Genomic DNA, 19,752 nt, shown 5'->3' with positions numbered 1-19,752 from the left:
CGTACGGCCGCTTTTGCGCCGTTTTTTTGCGCCTGCAAAAGGCAGGCGTTAAGGGACCTGTGGGCTCTGAAGGAGCCCAGAGGTGCCCCCCCCATGCCCCCAGGGACACCCCCTGTCACCCATGCCCACCCCAGGAGGACACCCAAGGCAGGAGGGACCCATCCCAGGGACATTAAGGTAAGTTCAGGTAAGTGTTTTTTTTTTTTTTTTAAATTGGCATAGGGGGGCCTGATTTGTGCCCCCCTACATGCCACTATGCCCAATGACCATGCCCAGGGGACAGAAGTCCCCTGGGCATGGCCATTGGGCAAGGGGGCATGACTCCTGTCTTTGCTAAGACAGGAGTCATTTCTATGGGGGTTGGGAGTGAGAAAAAAAATGGCGCAAATCGGGTTGAGGCGATTTTTTTGCCTCAGCCTGACTTGCACCATTTGTGGACGCCCATACGCCATTTCCCCCCTACGCCGGCGCTGCCTGGTGTACGTCGTTTTTTTTAACGCACACCAGACAGCGCCGGCGGCTAACACCGGCTAACGTCATTCAATAAATACGGAGCCCGCATGGCGCTTCAGAATGGCGTTAGCCGGCGCTCATTTTTTTGACGCAAAACTGCGTTAGCGCAGTTTTGCGTCAAAAAGTATAAATATTGGCCCAAGTGAATACACCTTAGCTCCTCAGCGCAAGCCTTTTGCCAATCTGTCAAACAGGGAAAGAAAAAGGGGGCTGCTCCCAACACGATGATTTCTCATGTTAATTCCCATTTTTAGAAAAATGATCTTTTATACAGAAAAGACGGCTGAAGGAAATTACTCCAAATTTGTCAAAAGTTATTACTTTTCTCTGAAAGCATGGCTTTTGTGATTTGGTGCAAATCTATTCAATTGTTTTCAAGAAATTGCCATTTAAAGAGGTGCTCAAATTGGGCTTGAAGGGGTTAAAACGCGAGTATAGCAGAACACTTGGTGACTGGACTCTGAGGCGGTGCATGCTCGTGATGCAAGTTAGAGACAGTTGCTCAGTAACTCGAATTGAATGTGAATTTCAGTGTTTGTGTTTTTTTTGTATTTTAAATGTTAGTTTTTATATTAGTTCAACACTTAAGTACCCTGTTAGCTTTAGTTATATACAGGGCCACTGGAATCATGTGGCAGAGAGAACCAAATTATGAGGCAGGGTTGACCAATTAATGTGGCATAAAGTTAAGTTGTATATTTACAATGCCAATAGCTCCAACTCAAGTAAATGAGAGACCTATTACACTGCAAACACTTGTTAGCATAATTACCTGACAGGTTTTTAAATCTTCATGTTCTGCATCTTTTGAGATTTTTGATAATCTGAAACCCTTCTGTTTTCCTTGGTTTCCTAACCTTCCCATGATTGCCAGTATTTTCTTGTCTTGTATCTTGAGGTAACAGATTTCCTCTATTTCACTTTAGATTTTAAAGCAAAATGTTTGCTCTTGTTTTTCCAACGTTCTGGCCTGGGGTACTCAACTGTCCATCTTTCTTTGTGGTGTAGCACATGCCTCCTCAATATCTTTCTGATTATTCTCAGAGGTTACAAACTGAGAGGCTGATTTACCAATATTTCATGCAGTGCAGGAAGCCACCTTGCTGTACTGTGCTGCCTGAAATGGAAAAGGCAGACATTCCCCATATTTAACAAGATACTGTGCATTCCTGCCCTTTCTCTGCACTGGTGCACAATGTGCTGCGTTGCATTATTGCCGGCACCCTTGCGCCATGGTGCAATGGCGCTTCGGTTGCAGGCAGGATTGTTTTTGTGCAGAAAAGGGGAACCTTCCTGGCCAAAAACAATACTCAGAGGCATTTTCCTCTTTCTAAGTGTGCTGCAGAGAGCTGCACACATAAAGAGAGGAAACAATAAGGACAAATAAAAATATTCTTGGTCCTCCCCAAGGAAGGTGTAGCATTTTGACGTATTCAGGAGTTAAATCTAATAACTTTTTTTGCAGTACATCGCAATATATACCATTGTTGTTTTCAATGGCTACATCTGCTTTTATTTTTTACATTACTTTGCCCTCCATACGTTTGCTCGTATACATGCTGGTTCTTTAGCATTCCACCTTTGCTCCAGCTTTCTTAAAAGCTGTTAGAAATGGGGTCTTTGGTTGACAGTCAGGTTACCCCCCGTTCAAGGAAGGACCCTCACTCTAGTCAGGGTAAAAGAGAATTACCCTCAGCTAACCCCTGCTTACCCCCTTGGTAGCTTGGCAGAGCAGTAGGCTTAACCTCAGAGCGCTAGGTGTAAAGTATTTGTACCAACACACACAGTAACTTAATGAAAACACTACAAAATGACACAACACCAGTTTATAAAAATAGGAAATATTTATCTAAACAAAACAAGACCAAAACAACAAAAATCCGGCATACACAGGTCAAGTTATGATTTTTTAGAGATTAAACTCAAAAATAGCGTTTAGAAACAAAAATGCTTCAATGAGATGTTAACATGGCGTTGTGACGGAGTCGTTCCCAACAAGCCGACACCAGCGGCGCCAGACATGGAGTCGTGTAGACCCCCAAGTACAGTACCTTTGGTGAAGAGTGAAAACAAGCCGATGCATGAAGTCTGAGTTCGCAGCGTCTGTGCGAAACGTTGAATCCGTGCACTTCGAGCGGCATTGGTCACGACGTGGTGCAGCGACTTCCACGGAGTTGCAGACTTCAGCGGGGCTGCAGCGGCGGCGGGCCTGCGGAGAGCGTCGCGTTCCAGCGAAGGTCACGGCGTCGGGTGCAGGCGGCGTTACCGGATTCAGCAGCGGTGTCAGTCCGGAGTCGTCCGAAGTCGATTTCCTTGGATATCCACCAGCTTTCCTTTCAAGGGGCCAGGGACTGGATAGGGCACCACTTGTCAGAGCAGGAGTCTCTCCAGAGACTCCAGGTGCTGGCAGAGAAAAGTCTTTGCTGTCCCTGAGACTTTAAACAACAGGAGGCAAACTCTAACTCAAGCCCTTGGAGATTTCTTCACAAGATGGAAGGCACACAAAGTCCAGTCTTTGCCCTCTTACTCTGGCAGAAGCAGCACTGCAGGAAAGCTCCACAAAGCACAGTCACAGGCAGGGCAGCACTTCTTCCTCAGCTATCAGCTCTTCTCCAGGCAGAGGTTCCTCTTGGTTCCAAAGTCTGTAGATTTGGGTGCCCTTCTTATACCCATTTTAGTCTTTGAAGTCACCTTTCTTCAAAGGGGACTCACACCTACTTGTGAAATCGTGCCTTGCCCAGGCAAGGCCTCAGACACACACCAGGGGGTTGGAGCCGGCATTGTCAGAGGCAGGCACAGTCCTCCATCCCTCCCTCCTAGCAGAGATGGCTAATCAGGAAATGCAGGTTACACCTCAGCCCCCTTTGTGTCACTGTCTAGTGCGAGGTGAAAAACAACTCAACTGTCCAACTGACCCAGACAGGGAATCCACAAGCAAGGCAGAGTCACAGAATCGTTTAAGCAAGAAAATGCTCACTTTCTAAAAGTGGCATTTTCAAACGCACATTCTTAAAATCAACTTTACTAAAAGATGTATTTTTAAATTGTGAGTTCAGGGACCCCAAACTCCACATGTCCATCTACTCTCTAGGGGAATCTACACTTTAATCATATTTAAAGGTAGCCCCCGTGTTATTCTATGAGAGAGACAGGCCTTGCAACAGTGAAAAACGAAGTTGGCAGTGTTTCACTGTCAGGACATATAAACCACATTACTATATGTCCTACCTTATCCATACACTGCACCCTGCCCTTGGGGCTACCTAGGGCCTACCTTAGGGGTGCCTTACATGCAAGAAAAGGGAAGGATTAGGTCTGGCAAGTGGGTACACTTGCCAAGTCGAATTTACAGTGTAAAATACACACACAGACACTGCAGTGGCAGGTCTGAGACATGATTACAGGGTTACTTATGTGGGTGGCACAACCAGTGCTGCAGGCCCACTAGTAACATTTGATTTACAGGCCCTAGGCACCTCTAGTGCACTTTACTAGGGACTTAACAGTAAAACAAATATACCAATCATGGATAAACCAATTACATACAATTTACACAGAGGCACTTTAGCATTGGTTAGCAGTGGTAAAGTGCTCAGAGTTCAAAAGCCAACAGCAACAGGTCAGAAAAAATAGGAGGCAGGAGGCAAAAGGATTGAAGATGACCCTGCATAAGCAAAAAAGTCCAACAAAGCCTTCACAAAGTGACCATATGGTCTTCTTTATGCTCACGTTACGGGTATGTAAAGATGAAGGCTCGCAGCACCATGATACCTGTAAGATAACAATTTGCGCTATACTGTATAAATAAAATAAATAACAATAATGTATTGCTTGCCTCATTTAAATTACAATGCACCCTAAAAGATTGACCTCGCTCTAAGCAGAACATAGCAAATATCTTACTCGTTCTAAATGCACATTGTCAGTCTTAAGACTAGTCAAACAGTTTATGTGATGTCATTTTGCATGAACGCAATCACTTACTCTTGTTTCATTTACTGACTTATCCAACTCCAATTTTTTGCAGCTAGCTTCTTTTCTTCGTTGCCTACTTCCCTGATGCGTACTCTTCACCTTGCCTCCCTCTATCTACCTTGTCTGTCTCCTCTCTACTTCTGCCTTTTGTTTCTCTATATCACGTTTCTCTTTCAGTCGTGTTCTACCTCGTCTTCCTCACCAATTGCTAGAAGCCTGCCCTTCTCTCGATCTCACTTCTCTATCTATCCCTCTCTTTAAATCTCTCTATGTCATATCTTGCTAGCATGTTTTAACTTGTTTTCTCTGCTTCACTTATATTTCTGTCTCGTGTTTCTCTCCCCAGTTCACCTCACTTCGTTTACCTCATCCATTTATCTTTCTCTAACTGTCTCTATATCTCAATATATTTACCAATCTCCAGCTACTTCAGCCATGTCTACCTCTACCCCCTCTCTCTCGTTCCCTGTCTCTACCTTTCGGCCCTACCTGTCCACCTCAATCTTTGTTTCCTCACTCTGTCTTACCTAAGCTCTCACCACTCTCCGTTCACACTGTTCTATTTCCTTACCCCTCATTGACCCCTTCCTCAATCTACTTCACCTCTCTATCTCACTTCTCTCTCTCCAGCTCTCTATACCTCAGTTTTCCATACCTATCTCCCACCCGTCTCTCTACCCTATCAATATCTCTATTTCACACCTTAGTCACTATCTCATCTCTCCCTATCTATGTTTCACTCCATAAACTGTGATTAGCTCCTTTTATGTTTATATTCTCACATCTATCTCTCTCTCCCTTTCTGCATATGCTTTATTTACCTCACCTCTATATTTATCCTTACTCCCTTCTCACTAAAACTCTCCCTCTCATCACTCTGTGAATCTCCTTAGCTCACATATTTCTCACTACATCTCTCCCTTGCTATATCCCTCTTCTTCTCATCTCTTCTTTTACCACGCCCATCCGTATACTGCATGTTCTGCCTCTGCTTCTTTATCAGTCTCTCATCTGGCTCTCTACTTCACATATTATCTATTTCTCTTCCTATAATTCACCCAGCTTTCTCTATTTCTATCTCTCTGCCTTATAACCCATTTTACCTTACCTACCTTTAAATACCTCACTTTTCTTTTTGCTTTCTCTGGTAATCTTACCATATATCTCACTATGCCTCTCTTACTACCTTATAATCTGTCTGTCTATATTCACGCCATGCATTCTCTCCTTAATTCCTGTCTCTCACTCCCTGCATTTCTTTCCTTTATTCCTCAGTGTATCACAGCCCACTCCTTTACTTTATATTTCCTCACTCGATTGCTTTATCTCACTATAAAATCCAATCTCTATCCCACTGTTTCTCTACCTACATCCTTCTCTTTCTACCTCTCTGTATCTCTGTTTCTGGCTAATGCACTTTTCTCTCTATAACTTACGTCTTTTCCTACCTCAGCTATCTGTCACCTATGTTGTTCTAATTATCTTCCATGTCCTTTCCTTCTCTCCTGCTCCTCCCTAATTTCTTCAAAGATTCAACTCAGTCTTGCCAGAGAATTATACATACAGAAATAGGCGGTGAGGTACAAGAGAGGAAAAAGATTTAACTAGAAACGTTATTACACCCAATAGAATGGTGCACATTTACAGAGCATTGCTTTGACTTTTGCTGTTTCAACGAGAAAACCAGTTATGCTAGAGGATTCCTTCACCTTTCTCTTACCTTCATCTCTCTCTCTGACAGTTTTTAAGGTGGGTGTTATTAGCGATTACCAATATTCAGCAGTTAAAGCTATAATTAGAAGAGCAATATAAATTTTTTTTTTCAATTGCATCCACTAGTCAACTAAACGTGCGCCAAGTTACCTTTACTATGTCTTTCCAGCAATGAGAGGAAGACAGTGGGTTAGGCACTGAAATCGGAGTAAAATATTATTGTTGAAGGATAAAAAAAAAAACTAAATGTAAGTCCAATAAAACATGTATATAGAAATGCTTCTTCAAGGTTTCTTTTGGTGTAGTTTGCTGGCTTACACTGGACGGTTTGAGCTTTTGGCTGTTTTCGAGTGCCTCTGTTTCTGAAAGTTTAACATAGATTTTAACATTGTTTTGCATCATAAGGTTTTGAATCAGCTAAAAATATGTAACAAACTCTAAGCATGTGTATGTACTGCAAGGCCTGTTCCTCTCCCGTTCCCTACCTTCGTGCTTCAGTCATATATAGGGCGGTGGTTGTTTAATAGAACTTTGTCTACACTGTGCCACTGATATATATGTGTGTCAAATGTGCTAATGTCACCAACTGTTTGAAGCTGCTGACCCGTATAATGTGTAAAGGCCCTACTCACGGAGCAAAACCAACATGAAGAGATCTCCGTAAAAGTAGATTTCCACCTCTGTCTGGGAGGAGATTTCCTCATGGATGATATTCCCTATTTCACTAGGAGACATCTGTTCAGTAATATGGTAAGAAGATTCTTACAGCTGAATTATAACTGTAATGTTGCTACTACTAATTTTACAACTGGATTTCTTTCTCCGCAGTGGAGGCAGAGATGACTAGATTGCTATGGGACACTCCAAATGGAAAAGTTTAGAGAAAGAATACCCAGCTGACCTAAATCACATACACCTGTCACACTTTAGCCCTGCAGCACAAATATTCAGCCCACATCCTAGGCTCTTCCCTTTAACCCTTAGATTGTGTGACTTTCCAGACACCACACTACAGTTACAGCCTCAAGGAAGCCGCCAGATCCACTCAAGGGGAAAATCAATGTCACCGAGGAGGAATTAGACTGTGTAGTTACCTTGTTATAGGCCACCACAGATAAGTACACAGATATGTACATCGAGTGTCTTCAAGTATCCTCAGTGGAGTGGAATACATGACCATGTGGTAGGAGCTGACAGCCTCTATCAATGCACTGAGGGTGGAGGCACGCACACTGGAAGACCTAAACAAAATGAGAGAAAGTATCTAAAGCTGGAGTGTATTAGAGGAAAAAAAAGGTGGCCAATGCTGTCCTTGAAAGTGGACCCATAGCCCATCTACGTTTCACCGCTCTTGATGAACCCATCCTCGTACCCGTGCAGCTGGCCTACTACACTATGCTGCCTCTTGTGGGAAAGCCTAAAGTAAGGCCAGGTAAGAAACAAACAGACTATCTTCCCACCAAACACTCAACGCGTTTCATATTGTATTTCCCACACATATCACACATATCACTCAAAGAAAGCTTTAGACTTGCTCCTTAGACAATAGATTGTTTATTTGAGTCTTCACACACTCTAACTTTCTTTTATAGAGTCTCAGATCAAGTACATTGGCAGCAACAGCTGGAGCAGGTGTAGCACCTAGTTTGGCAGAATGACAACCAGGTCCTGCTTGTAAACACATCCAACACCCTCAGTGATATGTCACACCATCATCATTGTCACATTTTTAGAGAGTAGAATATCCTTTTTTGTTGTTGCTGAACATTGACAATAATGTATGTTGCTTTGGTATGCTGAAACAATGCACTGAACGCACGTTTATATTGTAATTCAACAGACTTTAAATACATTCATCCCTATCATGTCATCTTTTACTCTGAAGGTCATGTGTTATCAACTTATCAGCACCTGCTAGAACCTTCTCTTCAGTTCTAAATAGTGCACTGACATGTTCACTGGCCAGACAGATGGTAGGGCCTGAAAAACCTACATACAGCCCTTTCAATTGTGATTTGTTTAACTATATCTGTCTCTGCATAAGTGTTAGATATTGAAAATATTATTTCGTAAAACAATTACCATTCCATGTATCAAGAGAAGGTCTACTGGGGTATATATCTGATGTTCATTTCCTTACGCCACAAAATAAATCCTTCCATTGTGTTGTTTTTAAGAAGTATAAACATATCTTTGCCTCATACTGTATTCACTGATGATCTGCTCTGGTCACAATTGTAGACAGCCATTGCATGTTACTCCATTATTCCAGTACCTGCTATCTATGAGATGACTCTGTAGGTGTTTCCATAATGTATAACAATCATTTGTTACCATAATGGCATGCAATATGTGCACGGATATTTTCTTGCACAGTCTATGTATCTGTTGACAGCTTCAGTGATACAAAAGCCCCTAGTTAGCACATTAACCCCTCACAACTAATAACACCAGAGGGTACACTAGACTTAAAAATTAGGCCCTCTACCATTTGTAGGTCAAATAAGCCTATGACCAAACTACACGTACTAATATGTAAAACCATTTATGTCAAAATGCCATACATGTCTTTTGAATCTGTTCTTTACTTCGGCACATTTGGCCATAAAAGCACATAGAAAACAATTACATAAAATCATACAAAGGTACAATCAATCTGGACTTTAAAAAAAACCTAAAAATCTGTATATACAGTCTTTCAGAACATTAAAATCCAATAAAACAAATGTGCAAAAACATTTTATCTTCCCGATTCTAATAATTCTATAAATTAAAACAGGGGATGAACATATTACACTAAAATGAATGGGCACCACTTGACCCCTATAAAAACACTAATTTCTTACTTTATTCTTCGTTTAACCTCGCCTGTCTAGTTAATACAAAGTTAGCAGAGTTTTTGGTATCTAATCACATAACCCTTGCCACCTCATAAAGCTCCCACATGCCCAAATTCTGGCACTGTTAGATTATCTAATCAATATAACCAATAAATTAACAATAAAATCAAGCAAAAGCCAGATATTCCTGGTGAGTCAACTGGAGCTAAGGATATCCCCACTCCGTTGGGACTCTTCGCACTGGACAAATTCCTAGCACATATCCCTCCCTTTAAGGTTGGGTATATGCCTGGAATATAATTATTCATGATGATTTGAGGCTAAAAACGTGGCTTGTTTTTACCAGGCACTAAGAAGGAAGTGGCTTACTGAATACACAATAGGCTCTGTAGTATTTGTTCTGAATAAGCGCATCGCCACTTGATAATCCCCAACCCCTAAAGATAGACAAATAGGCCAGAGACAACAACGCCTTTTTGCTCAATAGCCTGGGCAAATAATGATGATATGGTTCACAGTCTCAGGAGCAGATTCACAAATAGGGCATAAAGCAAGTATTCATCCTATGTACCATAAACCACGAGAGGTGTTCGGTGGCAGTCAGCTGTCTCTAAATCACAATAGAGGCTTTTGGCCAATGGGTGAGTTACAGTGTTCAGAAAATACTCAAACATCGGAGCTGTTTTAACTCTGAGAAATCTTTCTCTTAGGTGACCCAAGTTAACCCTGGATTGTTGGTGCTCTAGGATGGAGCACCAGAACGTCGACTTTACAGCTTGTTTATCTGCCTTGCAGATTCACTCAGGGTTCTCCCTTAGTACATCAAGCATCAGTCTCTTACACCAGGTATGCATGAACGTCAACCAAGGTACTTTCAAGACAAGGTCAAAGCTTATTAAATTGCTTAAACAATCTCTATATACAACTGTTAGAAATGGGGCCTTTGGTTGGCAGTCAGGTTACCCCCTGTCCAAGCAAGGACCCTCACTCTAGTGAGGGTAAGTCACACACAATCCAAATTATCCTGTGCCCACCCTCTGGTATCTTGGCACTGAACAGTCAGGCATAACATAGAAGGCACTGTGTAAAGTTTTTGTGCAATAAATAATATAATACCACAATATAACACTACAAAAATACACACCACAGTGTTTAGAAAAATATATAATATTTATCTGAATGAATGCAGGTCAAAACGATTGAAGATGAAATAAGCAAATGTAGGGATATCACTGAAAGTGGTATCAAGTGTCTTTAGAGTTAAAAGATTACTGTAAAAGCAGTAATAAGTGTCTTATGTTCTCCTAGAAACAACAAGTGTGTCTTGCAGGGCACCGTACCTTCTTTGCATTGAAAAATCCTTGCAAGGGACCGCAGAGGAGGAGATGCATGGGAAACGGTGAGTGTGTGTCGGTTTCGCCCCTTGCGCCGTTATTTTCCACACAGGGAAGACGTTGCGTCGATTTCTGCACGGACTTTTCAGACGCCCGGGGGACAATACGTGGAATCCTGGGCTTGCGGAGCGAAGTCACGGCAGCTGCGTCAATTCCGGTAGGTGATGCATGGAATTTTCTTCTGCACAGCAAGCGCTGCGTCGACTTCCGGCATCATTCTGAGTCAGCTTGTTTCGATCCAGTAGGGCTGTGCATTGAAGTTCCGGTTGAGTCACTGCCGCTGTGTCGATCTTCCGTTACAAAGTCGGGCTGCGTTGTTATGGACTCGGCGTGTGGTGAAATTTTCACCGTGAGCAGGCTGTGCATCGTTCTTGGCAGGCGGTGCGTCAAATTTTTGCCGCATGGGGATTTCAGCTGCAGGAGAGAAGTCTTTGTGGTCCTGAGACTTCAGGGAACAGGAGGCAAGCTCTATCCAAGCTCTTGGAAAGCACTTCGGCAGCAGGACAAGAGAGCAGCAAGACAGCAGGGCAACAGCAAGGCAGCATTCCTCTTCAGAAAGCAGTCAGGTGAGTCCTTTAGGCAGCCAGCAATTCTTCTTGTCAGGCTGCAGGTTCTGGTTCAGGTTTATTCTCCAGGAAGTGTCTGAGGTGGTAGGGCATAGGCCCTGTTTTTATACCCAAATGTGCCTTTGAAGTGGGGGAGACTTCAAAGAGTGGCTTAGAAGTGCACCAGGTCCGCTTTCAGTTAAATCCTGCCAGCCAGGGTCCCAGTCGGTGGTGTGGCAGTCATTTGTGTGAGAGCAGGCCCTCCACCCTCCCAGCCCAGGAAGACCCTTTCAAAATGCAGATGTATGCAAGTGAGGCTGAGTAGCCTGTGTTTGGGGTGTGTCTGAGTGAATGCAAAAGGAGCTGTCAACTAAACCCAGCCAGACGTGGATTTTAAGGCACGGAAAGATTTAAGTGCAAAGAAATGCTCACTTTCTAAAAGTGTAATTTCTAAAATAGTAATATTAAATCCAACTTTACCAGTCAGCAGGATTTTGTATTACCATTCTGGCCATACTAAATATGACCTTCCTACTCCTTTCAGATCAGCAGCTACCACTCAAACAATGTATGAGGGCAGCCCCAATGTTAGCCTATGAAGGGAGCAGGCCTCACAGTAGTGTAAAAACGAATTTAGGAGTTTTACACTACCAGGACATGTAAGCTACACAGGTACATGTCCTGCCTTTTACCTACACTGCACCCTGTTCTAGGGGTTACCTAGGGCACACCCTAGGGGTGATTTATATGTAGAAAAAGGGGAGTTTTAGGCTTGGCAAGTACTTTTAAATGCCAAGTTGAATTGGCAGTGAAACCACACACAGGCCTTGCAAAGGCAGGCCTGGGACAAGGTTAAGGAGCTACTGAAGTGGGTGGCACAATCAGTGCTGCAGGCCCACTAGTAGCTTTAAATCTACAGACCCTGGGCACATATAGTGCACTCTACTAGGGACTTATAAGTAAATTAAATAGCCCAATTAGGTGTGATCCAATGTTCCATGTTTAAAGAGAGCATATGCACTTTAGCACTGGTTAGCAGTGGTAAAGTGCGCAGAGTCTAGAAACCAGCAGAAACAGTATCTCAAAAGTGGAGGGAGGCAGGCAAAAAGTTAGGGGTGACCACCCTAAGGCTGTCAGGTCTAACAACATCCAATTCAGGAGACAAACAAATACAAACCCAATAAAGGAGAGGTTACAGCTGAGCAAGATCAGAAACCCCATTGATGCCTAGGTCATAACGCAAAGGAGTAATTGGTGAGCTGGCTGGAAAAGCCACAAGAGCTCAATAAAATTGTTTTCAGACACTACTAGCCTATGTGTATTAGCATACCCCCACATTTCAGCACCAAAGTGTTAGAAATGGGGTCTTTGGTTGACAGTCAGGTTACCCCCTGTCCAAGCAAGGACCCTCACTCTAGTCAGGGTAAGTCACACACAATCCAAATTATCCTGTGCCCACCCTCTGGTAGCTTGGCACGGAACAGTCAGGCTTAAATAAGAAGGCAATGTGTAAAGTATTTGTGCAATAAATCAGTGAATGATGCCCCAATGCTTGTTCCCAGATAAATGTGTACCATGGTGTATGCATGCATGTGGTGGATGTGAAGAGTGGGTATAGAAAGGAAATGCAGGCCCAGGTAGTCCCAGGCCTCTGTACAAACTCCTCAATCATTAAGAGGTCTCTGGTGGCAGCTAATCACAGAGGTGGTTCTTTTAGTCGGGTACAATGGCAGTTCTCGAAGGTGAAGTGGTCCCACCCATGAAACAGATCTGAGATAGTGAGGCAGCCCCCTTCTCTCCACAAGGCGAGTGGACCTGGCATGGAGGCCTGTTCAAAGACAGCGGTATAGTGGATATTGGTGTTGGGAGAGAGGAATGTTGTCAGGCCCTGGGCCCGTGTAGCACTATTTCACACCTTTAAAGTGGCATTTGTCAGGGTTCTCAAGTAGGTATTGTGTGGTTGATCATGTTTGGGTTTCCACAGAATGTTCCAGATTGTTCAGCCCATCACCATCCCATCCTTGTGGAGCCAGTGTTTATCCGACTCCTTAAGTGATTATTTGTTTATGACTCATAATTGTGAGCCTTTGTAGTAGAGAATCAAGTCTGGGGGGGCCAGTCACCCTGCCATCTTGTAGAGAGTCAGTAACAAACGGAGGTGAAGAATTCTCTGTCAACTTCAATGGGCAGTCTCTGAAAGAGCAAAAAGATTTGCGGAAGTATCGTCATCTTTACCACATTGACATGGCCCAAAATTATAATGGGACCCATGGTTTAAGATCAGGTTTCAATTGCCAGAGCAGGGGAGGGTAGTTTGCTTTATAACGGTCAGTAACTTTAGGAGTAATTTTCATCATCAAATAAGTAATTTCTTCTTTTACACAGTGGAAGGGGGAGGTGGCTGCAATAGCCTCCATGTCTTCTGTAGGGACAATTAGGTTAAGCAGAAAATATTTATGTAGGTTGACACAGAAACCAGTGACCGCTTCGTGGCATCAGTGTTCAGTTTGTAGGGCTGGGAGCAAGACCTGAGGGGAGGTGAGGGACTAAAGGATGTCGTCTGCAAAAAGGCAGAGCTTGTGCTCCACTGAGCTGAAAGTCAGCCCTTGAATAGAGGGGATTGTCCATATTTAGACAGCCAGGGGCTCAACACTGAGGGCAAATAAGAGTCTCATACCACGTGCCAGGTGGAGGGAGTCAGACGTCATCCGTTCACTAACACCCTGGAGCAAGGGCATGCATAGTTTACCTGAATCATGGAAATAAAACTGTCCCCAAATCCAAATCAACGAAGTGTGTGGAAGTGTCAGTCCACTCAATTGAATGCTTTCTCAATGTCTAGTGTGAATAAGATCGCCAAGATGTTCTTTTTAGTAGCTTTTTCAACCAAGTGGATCACCTGCCTCAAATTATCGGGGGTCTGTCGCCCCCAGTGAAACCAGACTGGTCTGGATGAATCAATTCTGGCATAATGTCCTCCAATGTGTTGGCAGGTATTTTGCTATATAATTTAGCATCTAGGTTAGGTACAGCAGTTGGTCGTTAAGACCCTCAGAGATGGCTTTGGGAGGACAGAAATCAAGGCTTCTACCATGGAAGAAGTTACTGCTTGGGTCTCCGTAACATGGTTGAAGAAAGCTGTCAAGTGTGGGGTTGCCAGTACTAAATGTCTTATAAAATTGGGCCATAAATCTATCAGGGCCAGGTGATTTATGTAACTTGAGGGTGTTGATAGCAGTCTGGACACCCTCAATCATTATGGGGCAGTCTAGAGACTCATTAACGGTTGTGGGGACTTGGGATAGGGCAACTTCATCTAGGTAAGTTAGTTGCTTGTCAACATTGGTAGACTCTGAAGTATAAATGCATTTGTAGAAATCTCAAAACGCTTGAGCTTTCCCTTCGTCAGTGTGCATTACCTCCCCAGAATCCCCTTGTATCCAAGTGATATACTCTTTTCTCTGTTTGGCTGCAGTCATCTCGCAAGCAATGCACCCACTTTATTTCCCTGTTCGTATGTGGTTTTCTTGAAGTGGAATAGGTTCAGTTCCAATCTGTTATCATAGATAGCCTTAATTTTCCCCTTCAGCACCATAGCCTTCATCTGAAGGGCTAAGTTAGGCAATGACTTGTGAGCTTCTTCAGCTAAGTGGAGTTCAGTTTCTAAAGCTTGGCGTTCCCAAGATTTCTGTTGGTGAAGGTAGTCATCAGAGAGATACATTTCCCCCGATAACCTACTTGAGAGCTTCCCAAGTTGTTGAGGGGTTAGTATATTGACACTTGTTCAGGTGAAAGTATTCTCAAATTGATTTATGCAACCCATTGCAGAAGAAATTATCATGTGCAAGGGTGTTTGGAAAGAAGCATTTACTGAAAGTGTGTTTCGGACCATGTCAGTCTAACACTATTTCCACTGGGGCATGTCTGAAAGAATGATAGGGTGGATAGTGACCACTGAAATGATATACCGTAGGGGTTGGCTAACGAAGATATAATCCAATCTAGAATAGGTATGATGTGTGTGCGAAAAAAGGTGTAGTCCCGAGGGGTGGGATGTAATTCTTTCCTTGCGTCCAGAAGGCCTAATTGGCATAATGATAATTTTGTAATTTTAGAAAATGTGCTAGCTGGACGAGACTGAAGTCTCCCATTAGTATGATGTCCCCTTTAGCAAACCTGCCCAGCAATATGAGGGAAGGAAAGCAGAAAGTCAGATTGACATGAGTTGGGGCTTTACATCATGGCTATGATTCAGGGGTGCCTTTAATAGAACCCTGGACCATCAGTAGACCCTCTTCCTTGTCGGATTTGCTACCAGTAATTTGGAATTTCAGAGAGTGGAAGAGAAGAGCTACTTCCTTATGTTTAGTGGTGGCCGATGATTTATTATCAGAATATATGATTTGTATTTTAGCCTATGATCTTCACTCCACTTAAGGTGTGTTTTTGTAGGGGTAAGATGCCAAAACTCTCGTTGAGGATATATTTCCGAAATAGGTGACACTTATGTGGGGAGTTTAGACCCTAAACGCACCATGTTATGGCTTTAAGTGCCATCCAAGGGCTGAGTAAGTATAAGACTTAGAAATCTCCTCTCAGGTGGGCACACGTAGAGATTGCTGATCCTTCTCCAGCGATCCCCCACTTCCCCTCCCCTTTCCATCACCTGGTCCACCCTCGGTGTTGTGAAACCATAATGGCAATCATGCAGTAAACTAAAAACTAAAAAACATTAAACAGTATAAACTGGGTAGAAGAAGCTCCCAACAACAGAGTAGTGTTGCATACAGCTGAAGTGGGCTGGGTGTAGTGGACCCATACGCGCTAGTATAATCTACAGATTGCTTCTGAGTAGCATAGTATTCTGGCTTCAAAATATAACTCAATAATAGTGTGTTACATTAAGCATGGGTAGAGCTGGACAGACAGCAGGTGGTCATTGCCTTTCCATGGTCAGGCGCAAGTGTTTTAGGCATGGACTGATATGATGCCCTAAGTATCAATAGAGGAAACTGAGGAATCGGGATAAAAGTAGTTCCGTGAGTCCTGGTGTTTCTGTATATAGAAGCGCATCCTGGAAGTCATCTTTTACCAATGCACTTCCCTTTCTTCTGCAACTACCATGTGTCTGTAGGAACTTTGTTTCCATGTGCCAGTAGAAACTTTGTGGTGCATGGCCTCACTGCTATGATTGTGGGGGTTTGGAGAAAGAGAGTCAAGCCCAAAACGGAGGCAGCATTCTCTAGCTCCATAAAATGACCAGACCAGAGGTATTTAGGCCCATATTTGTACTTTTTTTGCACCACAATTGCGTAATTTTTTTACTCAAACGTGGTGCAAACTTTGAAAATATAATTGTATTTTGTAATTTGTGCCGATTTTGTGTAAAAAAGTGACGCAAATGCGGCGCAAAAAAATATCAAATATGGGTCTTAATGTGGTGTCTACCAAGGACATCGGTTACATGTTTGAATTGTAGGGTGTCTTGCCAGGGTGGCAGGAGCAATATCCTGGAAAAGTGAGCTTGTCGCTCTTTGGGAGGAAACAGATTCTCTTCATCGAGCTATTTGTAGAATAAATTCCTTGATTTTGAAGGAGTGTAGTTTTACAAGGATATCTCTAAGTCGTTTCCCACCCCGAGACCTGTAGGCTGACTCTGTTTACTCGTTCTGTCCGCACCTCTGGTCATTCCTCACACAAAAGCTCCAAGAACATGTCCACCAAAAAGGCCTCTAGGTCCGGTCCCTCGATTCCCTCCTTCAAGCCTCATATTCACATATTTTCTCTTCTGGATCAGTTCCCTAACTGTTCGAACTTTAATAGGGCTGGCTGGGATCGGAGGTGTCCTTTGGTGTGTTCTATCGAGCTTAGTTGCTGTTCCATGACTTGATGTTTTGCTTCAAGATCCTGTGTATGTGCACCAACAGAGCCTATATCGGTTTGAAGAGGAATCAGGCAGGTACTGACATCTGTCTTGAAGGCCTCATGCCTTGCCTGCTTTGAGCTCCTCTGTAAGTTCCTTCTTGAAGTCCAGCAGGGAGGAGCAAAAGTCTTCCTTAGTCAGGGCCATTGCTGTCCCAGAGCTAGATTCCGTGGCAGGGTCTTTTGTTTTAGAGACCCTGTTGGTCTGAGCCTTCTTTGGAGGCATCAAGGCTACCTGGACCTGTGAAGCAAGGAGATCTAGGTAAAGCAGTCACCAATGAAATTGTGGCATGAAGAAATCGAGACAGTCCAGTATGTCTCAGTTGCATCTCTTACAGAGGGGGAATCTGTGCTCCTATGTTGTGGACAGGGTGTCTTGAGGGGTTATAGTGGCAGAAACCCAAGGAAAAACCATCACTGCTCATAACCTTTAATGACTCACTTTGTAGGGAAAACCCAGAGTGCCTAAAAGTATCACAGTTCCCCAGGCACACACCTGGTGCTGATGCCCAGTACAGTGAAGGAGGTTGCTGGTGTCACCTCAGAGGGGGCCCTTCACATTCAGGTTGAATGCAGCAACATGGGAGTTTTGAAGGCTGTAGTCATAACTAGAGACAGCAAGTCAAGCCTATTTAGGTTGCAAAAGCAATGCAACGTGTAAGGCCAATCAGGTCCCCAATTCCAGTTTAGCAGAGTGAAAGCAGGCTCTTCAGGACTCGAACAAGCAGAAGGGCTGACCTCTGTACATTGCAGGTGCCATTACTAGGTCAGCGAGTTTGGGCTTGGGGCGCATTGTGATCATTCAGCATCGTTCTGGGCCTCCGGATAACACAGGTGAAGTACAGCAGGGATGTGATCATTATTAGGGCAAGCAGCCTGGTCCCACTATCCTTATGCTATGGGAGGGGTTGCGCTCTGGTGTCAGCTGCAGTAGGTGCAGCACCACTTTTCATAAATCTGCCCCATGGAGACTAATTTAATGAACAAAGTGACACCAAAGTAACAGAAATCAAGATATGAATATATATAATGTTATATGCAAATATCACCAAAAAGCATGAAGTTCCAACCATGGTCATCTAGTTGCTGCTTGACCATGATGTAGGCATGATTTAAGGCTGACCACGATGGAACACTGGTCTGATACCTTCTGACTTACTATCTTAATGAAAAGTCAAAAATACTCAGCGGGGCAAGACAAAGGGCATTGGCTGAGAAGGGCTGCTCAAGACTGGTTTCTTGTTACTTTTGGTGAGAGAGATCTTAGCAAAATAACGCCTTACGAAGGTCTATTGCTGGCCAGATCATTTTGGCACCTTCATCCACTAAAAATTGTTAAATACAGAATTATAATTTTTTTTGAAGTCTGGATTCTTTCAACAAAGCTAGGCTAAAAGCTGTAGATGGACAGGCCTCTACAAGGCTGGAAACCTTACCTGCGACATCCCGCTGAAAGGGATTTATTGCTGCAGGAAATATGCTAGTGGCAGCAACCTGGATCATTCACCCTGTGGCAATGCACCTTTGTTAGATTGCTTGACAGATTTGTCCCAGTCTTCCAATATCTTTGGGATTGTTAGAAATTGGGTGTCTAGTTGGCAGAGGTTTGTACTCTGTCCAACAGAGGGACCACAATCCTAGTCAGTCACTAAAGGTTTACCTGTGCTCACCCTCTGTTACCCTGGCACAGTGCAGGCTGGCTAAACTAAAGAGGCAATGTGTAAAGTATTTGTGCACACACACAGTAACAACGTGAAATCACAACAAAATGACTCCACACCGGTTTAGAAAAATAGCAAATGTTTATCTGAGTCAAGACCAAAATGACAAAGCTCCAACATACACCTGTCAAGTTATTAAGTTACAAGGATGAAATCAAAATCTAGTGCTAAGAAGACATTTCTAACCAGAACTATCTGGTCACATTAGATTGGGGATTATTCAAAAGTGCAGTCCGACCTCGATGGAGCATGGGCTGAGTACAGGAGTCGCACAGACCTGCTAATAGGACCTCTGTTGCTTTGATGCTCGGTGATGGTACGTTGATCCAAAGGAGGGGATGTGTTGCTCTGGCAGGTGACGCATCATTTCCTGATCGGGGAACGTCATTGATGTGTCAGTGTCCAAAAGTGATGAGGACCGGTTATGATGTGTTAGTGCTGCGTCGGCGAAGCCGGGGTTACGTTGTAAGACGGGGTCATTGTGTTGTGCAGTCAGCGATGTCTGCTGCTTCAGTGTAGGCAGCAGCAAAGCAGCATTTCTGCAGTGGGATGCATCGGTTCCAAGTGAAGCGCTGGTGTTGTCGTAACAGTTGTTGTTTGGCAGCACCACACTCACCTTCCAGGGCCCAGGGCTGGATTTAGTAGAGGATCAAAAGTGCTTGTAGCAAGATGCAGGAGAGGTCTTTGATATCCCTGAGACTTCAGAAACAGGACGCAAGTTTAGACTACAGGATGTAAAGAGTTAGATTCAGTCCTCTCACTCCCAGGCAAGAAGAGGCAGGCAGCAGGCCAACACAGCAGAGTAAACAGCAAAGTGGCAGTCCCCCCTGACAGCACAGTGATCCTATTCTTGGTATAAGTTCCTCAGTCCAGAAGTGTTCTGAGTATTTGGTGTCAGAGGCCCAATACTTTTATCGAAAATGGCATTTGATGTAGGGGTAACTTCAAAGAATTCTTTGAAGTGCATAAGGTTCCCTCCCAACCCAGACCTGGCTCCAGACTATCAGTAGGGGATAATAAGCCCTTTGTGTGAGAGCAGGAGACAGCTTATTCAAATGTAGGTGTGAACTGCCTCTCCCTCTCCCTGACCCAGGATGACAATTAATATGCAGATGTACTGTCTGGAGAG

This window comes from Pleurodeles waltl, chromosome 4_2, assembly GCF_031143425.1.
Source record: "Pleurodeles waltl isolate 20211129_DDA chromosome 4_2, aPleWal1.hap1.20221129, whole genome shotgun sequence".
NCBI classification, from domain to species: domain Eukaryota; kingdom Metazoa; phylum Chordata; class Amphibia; order Caudata; family Salamandridae; genus Pleurodeles; species Pleurodeles waltl.
The sequence above is the reverse complement of the archived record's forward strand: the minus strand, read 5'-3'. Positions refer to the sequence as shown.